This window comes from Mustela nivalis (genome assembly GCF_964662115.1).
Source record: "Mustela nivalis genome assembly, chromosome: 6".
Lineage (NCBI taxonomy): Eukaryota > Metazoa > Chordata > Mammalia > Carnivora > Mustelidae > Mustela > Mustela nivalis.
The window spans coordinates 151,477,383-151,489,664 of record NC_139025.1 but is presented as its reverse complement, the minus strand read 5'-3'; positions in this window follow the sequence as shown (position 1 = coordinate 151,489,664).

Sequence of the window (12,282 nt, the reverse complement as noted above, 5' to 3'; positions counted from 1 at the left end):
TGCCATGGTACAGAATTAAGGACAGTACGAACCGTTTTGGAATATATTCTGTGGTGTTCTGAGACCTGGTACTTTAAAGACATTCCTACCACATCTGGAGTCCCCATCATGTGGGTCCTGCGATGTGCACTAAAATGGGAGCCATTAGGGTGCCTGGGTGACTCAGTGGGTTAGGGCCTCTACCTTTGGCTCAGGTCATGATCCCGGAGTCCTGGGATCGAGCTCTGCATCGGGCTCTCTGCTTAGCAGGGAGCCTGCTTCCTTCTCTCTCTGCCTGCCTCTCTGCCTACTTGTGATCTCTCTCTGTCAAATAAATAAATAAAATCTTAAAAAAAAATAAAACAAAATAAAATGGGAGCCATTGTTGAATCGCCTGCCACACTCAGCACACTCATAGGGTTTCTCTCCAGTATGGATTCTCTGCGGATTGATGAGGCTAGAGCTCTGGCTGAAGCTTTTCCCACACTCTTCACATTCCTAGGGGTTCTCTCTAGCGTGAATTCACTGGTGGGTAATGGGGTTTGAGCGGTCGCTGAAACTTCTCCTGCACTTGAGACAGGCATGGGGTTTCTCTCCTGTGTGGACCTGCTGATGGCTGCTGAGCATGGAGCTCTTGCTGAACCTCTTCCTAGACCCAGGGCACTGGTAGGGCTTTTCACCCGTGTGTGTTTGCCAGTGTGTTCTGAAGTGGGAGCTATCAGTGAAACTTTCCCCACTTGCCGCACTTAGGGGGTTTCTCCCCTGTGTGGACTCTCCGGTGCATGGTAAGCTGGAGCTCTGGCTGAAGCTTTTCCAGCACTCCCCACATGTATAGGGCTTGTCGCCAGTATGGACTTTCTGGTGCGCTGTGAGGTTCGAACGATCACTGAAGCCCTTCCCACAGTCTGAGCATTTGTAGGGCTTCTTCTCCCCAGTGTGGATTCTCTGCTGGCAAACCAGATGTGAGCTTCGGCCACAATGGCCACACTTAAAAGGTGTCTTTTCCCCAGTGTGAGCTACTCTATGGACAGTGAAGCATGAACCCTGGCTGACGTGTTTTCCACATGCACAGCAGAGATGGGACTTTCCTCCTACATGGCTTCCCTGAGGACCTATGAATTTACCTACATCTCCTTCTGGAGGGGAGAGTACCTCTTGCCCATTTTCTAAAGGTACTTCCCATGGCCTCTCTGCCCCATGTTCACCTTCCCAGTCTGTCCTCCAGTCAAGGGCCTGGGAAGCATCCGCTTTGGGTCTCTTTAAGAGCATCCCCCATAGCTCTGCTTCCTTGGAGATGTCCTGGCTTGACTTCTCCTTGTCCTCTGTCCTTGTTTCAAGATCTGAAAGAATGAGGTGAAACCACAAATGTGACCTCTTTCTGAGCTCAGAAGAATGCAAACAATGTGAAAGAGGCCCCTCCTGGACACTGAGAAACCATTTCTCAATGGTAACAGATAGAACACAGTCCGCTTTCCCTTAACCAGAAACGAAGAAGCTGGACTATGGCTGAACCACGGTTAAGACAGCAGAACTGCAGAACTCCCTCCATCCCCCAGCTTCTAAGCAAGAGATTTGTGTGGAGATAGGCTAAAGAAAGGGAGTTGGACAGGATCCAGACACTTTACTTCCTCTCCCCATTCCTCAGAGGTCCTGCCCCTAAGCTTGGCTCCTCTTTTCCCATCCACCCGTAGGTTGACAGTCAGTTATAAAAAGCTGCCTTTCTCTTCTTGATACTGCCTTCTGGGTAGAGGCACAAGCCTGAGAATACTCCTGGCCTCTCTCTGTCCCCTCGCTCCTCAAACAGGAGGAAGGACTTCTTTGATTAACAAGGAGCTGGGCACTCATGGCTCAAAGAGACCAGCAGTGACAGCTCTATGCCTGCCAGGCTGTGGTCATCTAGGGCTGCCTGTGGCTCAATGCAAGGTTCATGTGAGGAACCCCACTGTGGCCACACATCAAACCACATTGCCCAACGGATCTACCAGTTAGAAAACTGCCATTTTGATCTCAACATCTGACTCCTATGGTTCTTGGTTGGTCTGGAATTTGAGTGAGGGAAGAACAGTACTATTTATTGAATCCCCTAAAATTCCAGCAGAATTACCGAGCCCCACCAAGGAGGGAAGCTCCTCTTAACCATGAGAATTTCACCCCTTCAATCATCTAAGGTTGACTATTGTTTAATTTGGGGTTGCCAAGGCTCACTTTTTCTATTAACCTCATTAAGGGACAGGTTTTTTTTTTTTTTTTAAAGATTTTATTTATTTATTTGACAGAGATACAGCAAGAGAGGGAACACAAGCAGGGGGAGTGGGAGAGGGAGAATCAGGCTTCTTGTTGAGCAGGGGGCCCAACTCGGGGCTCAGTCCCAGGGCCCAGGGATCATAACCTGAGCTGAAGGCAGATTCTTTTTTTTTTTTTTTTAAGATTTTATTTATTTATTTGACAGAGAGATCACAAGAAGGCAGAGAGGCAGGCAGAGAGAGGGGAGGAAGCAGGCTCCCTGCTGAGCAGAAAGTCTGATGCGGGGCTCGTTCCCAGGACCCTGAGATCATGACCTGAGCCGAAGGCAGCAGCTTAACCACTGAGCCACCCAGGCGCCCCTGAAGGCAGATTCTTAACAACTGAGCCACCCAGGCACCCCAAGCGACAGTAAATTATAGTTAAAAGTCAGGTAAAAATTTAAGTGGGAGGGGTGCCAGGCTGGCTTGGTCAGTAGAGTATGTGACTCTTGATTAAGAAGTCATGGGTTTGAGCCCCACCTTGCAGGTTGAGTTTACTTGAAAAAAATAAATAAAGGGGACATTTGAAAAAAAGAAATTTAAGAGGGAAATCATGAACACTAATAATCTGTTTATATTTATGAGCAAAGGTAATGAAGGGGAGCAGGCTTTCCTGTTGCCACCTGCTTTTCTCTTCTTCTCCCTTCGCCCTGTGGTTTTAGCACCTCGGAGTAGTAAACCGGGAAAGCCAAGGGAGTGGGTGCTCTCCCAGCCCAGTGCTGCCTTGTCTGTGTTCAGAATTCCAGGTCTGACTTCCCAAGTGGTGCCGTACTAGCTTTCAGTCATTTCCCACTGGCACAGGAAGTTTCCTGAAAGTCCTGGAGATTGTCATTCCAAAGCTCTTCACTTCTCTCCAGCCTCGAGACCCCATCTAGCCAGGGAACTGGAAGTCCTGCTCAAGGAAAAGCAAGAAGGGACATGGAGTTCCTATGTAGTCTGCTTTCTGTTCTACCTGGAAGTGGGAGCTGAGACAAACATCCCAGAAAGTCTAGTTTTCAGAAGAAAACATGTAATGACTCAGGAAATGTGCCCCCTTAAGTGGGGAGCATAGGGCAAGGTGTTCATCTATGTTAACCATAATTGCAATGCTCACAATAAGGAAAACGAGCATTTCCTGAGTGCTAACCACATGCCAGGATCCTCAAAATCTCCCGTTGAGGTAGATACTGTCACGATGTCGGTCTAATAGATGATGGTTCCTTCTCCTCTGTGTGTACCTCCTGCCCCCGTTCAAGGACTAGAAGTGGTCAGAATTCTTTAGGTACTAAAACTTAACCATCCCAAGATGCAAAGAAGCAAAGGAGGAAATCAGCCCTATGCAAATCACTGCAAGGCAATAAGGAGCATGGATGCATGGAAATCATTCTCTTACTTAATGGCAGGGACAAGACTCAGAACAACCAATGCTACACATTCCCTGAAGAGTCAGTGTGAGCTTGGAAGGGAATCTGTGGCTACCACGCCTGGGGAATAAGCAAATGCCACTTGACACAAAGAGCAAAGACCTACACATCACCCATCTGGCTGGCAAACCAAGGGGGATCTGCTCTCCCACTCCCCTATTGTAACTACTCAGAACAAGGTTCCTGGTTCTCACCTGGAGCCCCCATCTTCCAGGTTCTTTCTACAAGTCTTCCACCAGAGTCACAGCCTACTCCCTACTCTCTGGATGCCTCTGTCTAACCCAGAGCTGGATCTCCTGAGGAAGGACAGTCAGGAACTCTTCCTGCATGAGCAACTCCAAGATCTGCTCTTTTGTACACTTCTGATCTCAGCCACTGATGACAGAGCTTCTGGAGTTGGATGAGGGCCTCCCAGGGTCCGGATGTTTCTTGATAGCAGAAATGCCAAAAGCACTGGCAGCAGATCTCTGGTCCAAGATCACTCCCTTGAAGGGAAATTTCCTGCTCCCAGTGGGAATCCTCTTCCAGCTTCACTATTTGAAGCTCTTCTTGCACATGAGGAGTCTGAATTTGTTGGTCCACCACTACAGCCATTGTTCAGAGAAGAACCTTGCAACTGGGCTCTGAAGCTCAGACCTCTTCTTTAGCACACTGGGAAGCTACCTTGAGATAGGTGTCACTAAGTAGAACTTGAAATTCTAGAGCCAGAGATACATTACAGAGTAAACACTAGTGACATTCGCAAGTGTTAGCCCAGCTGGACTGAGGTGAAGAAAAGAGCCCTCCTGTTTTCCCCTTCCCAAGTCCTGGTGTCCATGGAGTCTGTCCCCCTGTCACTGGGGAGGAAGCTCCAGAAGTTTAAGAGGAGTGTCAAGGGCTAGTGATTTGGTTGGAAAGTAGGGGAGCTTGAAGCTGTGTTTGTATAGCAATTTACCAGACACTGCGAAAAATGTCAACTATGTGTACTGACCAATGAGAGTAGGCTGGAGAAGATAATGGGGACCACGAACTGCCCACCTTCCCAAGCCGGTGGTCTTCAAAAGCTAGAGTGCAGGACAAGTAGGAGACAACGCACAAGGTAGCAGCACCTTGGAGAGCAGCGCCCCTGTGGAGCCGGCTCTAGGCTTCAGCAATTCACAAGGTCCAACCTCTTAACCACCCACATCTCTGGCTGGGCTCTTGGCGTTGGGCACCCCAAGTCTCAGTCCTGGAGTAACTCTCTCCCAGACAGGGAGACTTACCCCGGCTAAGGTTACAAGCTTTAAGAGCACGGACAATAAAAACACAGACTCATAGGATGTTAGAGCTGGCAGGAAAGTTAAGAGATACTTCGGCTGCGCGATCATGGCTCGGGGACTTGCCCAAGGTCACATAGTTGGTGAAGGGCAGGAAATAAACAGGGGCTCCACCCCTTGACCTTGAACTTGGGGGACTGGCCCTCAGAGCATGACTTACACTGGAAGACTACTCTGCTCCGTGGGCGACCCTCTCTGGAAGCTTTATTGGGTAAATGCAGGCCCTGGGGACTGGGTCGCCCTGGCGCCTACAGGGCCAGGGTCGTCCCTTCTGGGTAGGGTGGGCAGCGCAAAGGAGGGCCGCGCCAGCAGGGGGTGGGGGGCGCATCCTACCCAGGGGCCACTCGCGGTGCCTGGGCCGGAGGCAGCATAATTCCGGATTTTGGTCCGGCCACGCCCCCCAACCTTCGGGCCAGGTAGGCCAGCACCCTAGCTGAGAGTTGAGGGGGCCCGCCGAGGCCCTGCAAGTCCGGGTAGCTGGGCCCCTGACACCTTCTCCGCGGCCACTCCACATCCCCGCACGAACACCAAGCCCAGGCCCGTAGTCTGGACATCTGGACAGCCACTAAACACCGGGAATGGAAACGAGAGCCCCAGGAGGACTCGGTTTTTGCCGGACTCCATTTCCCCTAGACCTCTTTCTGTGCCCTCAGGTTGACAGCAGCGTTAGCCAATAACTTATGGAGGTGGCCCAGGGCGTCTCTGTTTTTCGATGAATCATTAATGATGGGTGGGACCTCACTGCAGGCTGGATTTGAGAGTTCAGAGCCACAGCAAGAAGGGGTCCAGCTGGGCACGTGTGTTTGCTCTCCTTTCCCTTAGTCCCGGTGGCGCTAAGAGAGGTAAGGACCCTTGCGGGCCAGAGGGGTGTGAGCATGAAGCTGAGACTCCAATTCAGATTTTTTGCCACGTAAGAGAGTACTTTTCCGGCATGGTTGTCCACTATGGTAATGCTTTACACACACACACACACACACACACACACACACACACCACAAATATCTCCCTCAGTTCCTGCCTGCACAGTCTTGGGAGATTCAAGGTAAATACTGTTGACAAGATGAGTACTGTCAACGCTTATTCATTCAAGATCAGTCGTGGAACATCAACGTTAGCCCAAGCGAGACCCTCCCTCCTCCTCTAGGGAATGCAGCCCAGTAGAGGATACATTTTTACTTTATTTATTTTTAGTAATCTCTGCACCCAGCGTGGAGCTGGAACTCAAGGACCACAAGATCAAGAGTTGCATGCTCTACCGACTGAGCCAGCCAGGCGCCCCTGCCCTGAATAGCCCACATATCTCCAATGCAGTGCAGTAAGGGCTAAAAGGTGCCTTCAAAGTGAATGGCTGGAAAGACATCCTGGAGAGCAACTGGGCCACTGTTTAAAAAAAAGTAAATGTGAAAATTACTGATCCAACTCCACAACCTTAACTTAGGGAGCTCCTGAGCAAATGGAACTTTCACTGGAAGCAAAATCAAGCATGGAGAGGATAGCCCCAAATACAGGTCCTATCCCCTTCACCATCAACACCACACCCAGTATTCAAGGGAGAAGACATGCATACACTGCTCAAGCTGTGAGCCACACTCCTCAGAGAATGGGATTAAAGGACCCCCAAGAGTCTACTTAGATGAGATACTTTCCCAGTTGTGGCCTCCTGGTCCCTCGGAGGACCGTTATCCCAGGAAACGGAGACAGGTCCATTTTTTTGGTGAAAGCGGGTTAGAGTTACATGAAGAATAGGATTTCAATGTTCATTGTCACATGGAGTGACTAGCCTCTTCTCGGCAGCATTCTGGAATGGGACATATTGCCATCAGTTTTGCAGATGTGGAAAATGAGGCCTCCAGAAGTGAATTGCCCTCCTCAGCCTGCTAATCAGTGGCACAAGTGTGTCTAGAACTGGGTTGGCCAGGTCTCTCTGGCTCCCACCACTCCATCTACTACACCACAGGTGTCAGGGCACGAGCTGGAGGGAGACACATGGGAGCTAATAGCTCTGAGGGGCAGCACTGTTTGGAACAGCTGGAAGAGGCATGTAAAGGTCAGTAGGTCAGTGTCAGCAAGTTTGGTGTCTAGATTATTGGGATGTATTTAGAATAACATTGCACAAGAGGTGTCTATAAGCAGTGCCTGAGGAGCTGAGGATTTCCAGATGAAGGAGATAAGGAATTCTTATCTAGGGATCTAGGAATTCAGGGGATTACAGCCACATATGATGAGTGGAGACTAATGTTCCCTAGGCCCGCTGGATCATCCATTTGACTCCCAGTTAACCAGTGATACCAGCTCATCTGCACAAGGGAATGTTTCCAGGGAAATCTGGAAGAAGGCATTACCATGGGAATCTTGGGCACTGAGCAGATGGCCCTGGGGGGCACAGAAGATAAGCAGGATTTGAAGCACAGCATCTGTTTCCTGAGGGGATTCGTGGCTGGTGTCTCCCTGCCCCTCACGTGACCCCCTCCTTTCGTTTCCTGCTGCTCAAGCACTAGCTGGTCACTCAAGACTCTGAAGCTGGCTTGCGATGGACGATATGCTCCTATGAATTGATAACTGGGGTTCTAGATTCTCCTGGTCTCTTGGAAATTTAGTTAACAGGAGCCTCCCACCCGGGATTCAGTCATCTCTGGATGTACTGAGGAAATCCAGGCTCTGCACCAGAAAGGCTGGGGACCAGAACTCTGTGGTAAATTAACCTCCGCTGAGGGCTCCCAGCAGGCACCCCTCAAACACCAGCCGTGTAAACAGTGGAGAGGCTGCGCCTGCCAGGGCCTGGGAGGTGTGAGGGGCCTGGGCAGTGTTTCCTTGGAGCCAGACTCCTTGCCCCCACACCCATTCTTTTTTTCTTTTCTTTTTTTTTTTTTTTAAAGATTTTATTTATTTATTTGACAGAGATCACAAGCAGGCAGAGATGCAGACAGAGAGAAAGAGAGGGAAGCAGACTCCCTGCTGAGCCAAGAGCCCGATGCGGGACTCGATTCTAGGACCCTGAGATCATGACACGAGCTGAAGGCAGCGGCCCAACCCACTGAGCCACACAGGCGCCCCACCCCACACCCATTCTACAGCTGCCCCGGGCCTGGGAAGGGATGGAAGTTTCTCTGAATGGGACACTGGGAAGAGCCAGCAGGGGCAGGGAGCCAGAGGCCAGTAGGCTCTAGAAACACAGCCACTGCCGGTGCCGAGGCAGGAGCTCAGTTGCACAAATGACTGGGTGGAAAGGCAAAGGGAATTCTCCACCTGCCCTCACTCTCCACCAGGCTCGGAAATCCTCGGTCTCAAAATCTGCCTGTTGCCCGGGCACTTCCCCTTCCTCTGTGGCCTGGGGCTACTTTGCATGTCAAGAGGGTGGAAAAAGGAAGGACCCGACTGTTCTGTCCAGAAATTTGGAATAGCCTAACAGGGCCCAGCCACAGGAGGGGTTTGAACACCTCTGGGATGGTCTATGAGGGACTGTAGGGGCAAGCCCAGCTTTGAGCCTGTGATGAGACAGGACCCGACATTAGGGATAAAAGGCTGGGAAGAGCCGGTCACATGGTCACGTGCAAGGAAGGGCCAATGACAGTTGTGGGTCTTCTTGAAGCCAGCTCCAGAAAAGACTTGTAGCCAATCTGTCATTTGTATTTCAGTGTTTTCTCTGTTCTTCCCATGGCTTTGGCAGTGCAACGGGCCCTGGCCAATGTCCTTACTGAACCTCTCCTCCCAGCCTTCACATCCTCAGCCCTAAAGTGGGGATACAGACCTACCTCACTTACCTCCCTGCCTCATCATCAGGATTGAGTGGGGCTGTGGGTCAAGCTTAGCACAGAGCCTCTGCGTGGTCACCATGGCGTAAGCTGTCACTGTGAGCTACTGTGTCTTATCATAAACTATAAACACAACCCAAAGGGAAGTAAAATTCCATGAAAAAAGTGAAGTCTTCATTATGACCTGCCACAAATTGTAAAATCTCTTATTAAAAGTGAGGGTGTGTGGTCAGTGGTACAAGTGTCTAGAACCGGTCTGTCCGGCTCCCAACACTCCCTCCACTACGTCCAACGTGAGAACGGAGGCAAGTGGACAAAGTGCTGCTTGGAGAGGACCCGAGGAGGGCTTCTGGGATGTGGCGAAGTTGTTTCTTGATGTGGGTGCTGTTTACACAGGTGTGTTCAGTTTGTAAAACCACAGTCAGGGTGCCTGGGAGGCTCAGCCATTGAGCGTCTGCCTTCGGCTCAGGTCTTGATCCTGGGGTCCTGGGATCGAGCCCCACATTGGGTTCCCTGCTCTGCGGGGAACCTGCTTCTCCTTCTCCCGCTCCCCCTCTTTTGCTGTGTCTCTGTCAAATGAATAAATAAATCTTAAATAAATAAAATCTTTTAAAAAAGTGCAGTGAGCTTACACTTCCACATACTTATCTGTGTGTTGTATTTAAAAAAAAAAAAAAAAATTAAGGGGTACCGCCTCAGGATATAGTCCTATGAATGCACTGGGACCAAAGGGTGAGAATTAGAGACAGTCTCCAAGTTCCATCGCTTGCCCAGAGGGAAGAGAAACAGATTGTGCAAAGAAGGTGCCTAGTTTTCCACTGCCTTTTTGATATCTGTGGTATTTCAAAAATATAAGTTGTTTCATTAGGATACTGGTTAATTGATTGTTTTTAGAGATTTTTTTTTAAAGATTTTATTTATTTATTTGACAGAGAGAGATCACAAGTAGGCAGAGAGGCAGGCATAGAGAGAGAGAGAGGAGGAAGCAGGCTCCCTGTCGAGCAGAGAGCCCGATGTGGGACTTGATCCCAGGACCCTGAGATCATGACCTGAACCGAAGGCAGCGGCTTAACCCACTGAGCCACCCAGGCGCCCCTTTAGAGATTTTTCTTATTTTTTAAAGATTTTATTTATTTTTCAGAGAGAGGGAGCACAAGCAGGGGGAGTGGCAGGCAGAGGGAGAAACAGGCTCCCGGGTGAGCAGGGAGCCAAATGCAGGACCTGATCCCAGGACCCTGAGATCACAATCTGAGCCAAAGGTAGACACTTAACCGACTGAGCCACTCAGAGCCCACAAATGTTTTATTTTTTTAGGTAATCCTTAACACCCAATATGGGGCTTGAACTTAACCACCTCGAGATCAAGAATTGCATGCTCTAGCGACTGGGCCAGCCAGGAGCTCTGGTTAGTTGGTTTTTATAAATGTCTTCAGCTGTAACTTCATCCACCAATACCAATAAACCATATCTTAGGTGAGAGGCACTGAGGTTAAAACTAACTTACATTTAACATCTTAACCAAAGGGACGTGTGGGAGACAGAGTCCATTTTCCAGCTCAGAATTTGGGACTCCACCTGCCTCTTGCATTTCCGTCTATCCCCATGAAGAGAACTCAACTCGTAAAAATTAAGGGAGTTCCTGTCACGCACCAGGCCCTGAGCTGGGGGCTGGAGACAGAGTTCGGTGTGAACATGACAAAGAGAAGGCGGAGGGGCAGAATCCTGTCCCAGGCTCTGAAGCTGGACAGTGCACGGGCGTGGAAACAGGGTCAGGTCTGCCAGAGAAGTGCAGGGAAGGCTTCTTAGAGGAGGGGGTACCCATGCTGAGTTTCCAAAGCTGTGCAGGTATGCCCTAGGCGGACGAGGCATTCCAGGAAAGGGGAACATCATGAGGACAAGGTGAGGGCACGTTCAAGGGGAGCACTCAAGGGGCAAGGATGGTCAGGGTATTGGGGTGCCACGAAGAGGTTCCACAGAGGCCCTGTTGGGAAGGCTTCATGTGCGTTCCAAGGAACATGGCCTTTCTGTAGAGATGGGAGCCCCAGGGGGTTACATTGTGCAGTGACAGGCTGTGCTCTCAGTCGGAGGTCACTCACGCTGCCAATAACTTGGAGGATGAAGTAGAGGCAGGGCTGGCGGGACCTTGGGGGTTACTGCGGTTGCAAGGGGCTGAACTGTACCCGGGGCCGGAGGGTGACGGTCATGTGGGAGCTGGGAGGTGTTAATAGGGAGACGGGATCTGTAGGGCCAGGTTCCTGAGGGCTCTGAGGGAGGCAAGCGAGGAAGGAGTGTTAGAGGACTCCCAGGTTTGGGGTTGGGCGAGGCCGGGTAAGGCGGTGCTGCTCAGAGATGCAAGGGAGGCCCACAGGGAGGTGGCTTCTGGACATACTGGGTCTGTGGCTCTAGAACAAATGATTGTGGCACGTAAGCTACGGGATGAACCTGGTAGAAACTGGAAACCAGGGAAGGAGAAAAGTGGAGGCTAACACAGGCGGAGATGGGTCTCAGCCACCCTGAATGCCCATCTCCAGGCTGAGCCAGGAGGACGGAAGGGAGGCGCGCACTGTGGAGTTGCTGCTGCTCTGGGCCTGGGATGCTGAGGGAGGTTCCTGACATGTTCTCCAGGAAGGGGCGCCGAGCCTAGGAGTTGACTGGGTCTGAGGAAGAGGCCTGAAGGGTACAAAGCAGCCCCTGTAGGGCCCAGGAGAGGGAAGTGGGCAAGTCACAGAGACCTGCCAGAATGGGTATGGGGAACTTGCTGATGGTAAAGCATCGCTCTTTGTTTTCTTTTTACCATTTATTATGTATTAGAGAAAGTGCTGTGGGGGTGTGGCGGGGGGGGGGGATGGGGGAAGCAGACTCACCGCTGAGCAGGCTCCTCGATGAGACTCATCATGACCTGAGCCAGAACCAAAAGTCAAGACACTTAACTGACTGAGCCATCCAGGACGCCCTTATTATGTTTAACTGTCCCAAGGCTGTTCCCATGAACTGGGGACAAAACCTCAGTCCGTAAAGGCATGTACATTTAGGGGAGATGTTCTTGGTACAGAAACACAGGCGTAACTGAATTGAGAGCCACGACATGGTGGAAATAGATCTGCCGAGGAGACCAGGGCTTCCTGACGGCTTTTAGGGAAGAAGACTCTGCCCTCCCATCCCACATTGAGTGGCATGAAGGCCTGTATGTGTCACGCCCTCCCTGCTTCAGCAGACCAGCTTCATGGGCAAGCAGGACAGGAAGCTAAAGACTCTTGACCTTTCTAGGACCACAGTGTGTCATTTCCCATTGTGGGTCCAGCCTGATCTTGTGTCCCTTTTTTTAAAGATATTTTGTGTGCCTACCAGGTAGAGAGGAGTAAAACGGAAAGTTTTGCAAAGCTTAATGTCAGTTCTTTTCTTACCTTGAGACTTGGGGGAAGAAGAGAGACAGTATCTTCTACAACCCAAATCCCAGAACTTATTTTCAGCTAGGAAAGCACCCTATCCATTCTCCCTTGAATGGTTCTTGTAGCTTCCCAGACAGATGGGATTATTCCTCCTGTAAGAACTTGATGGAGACAGGTAATGG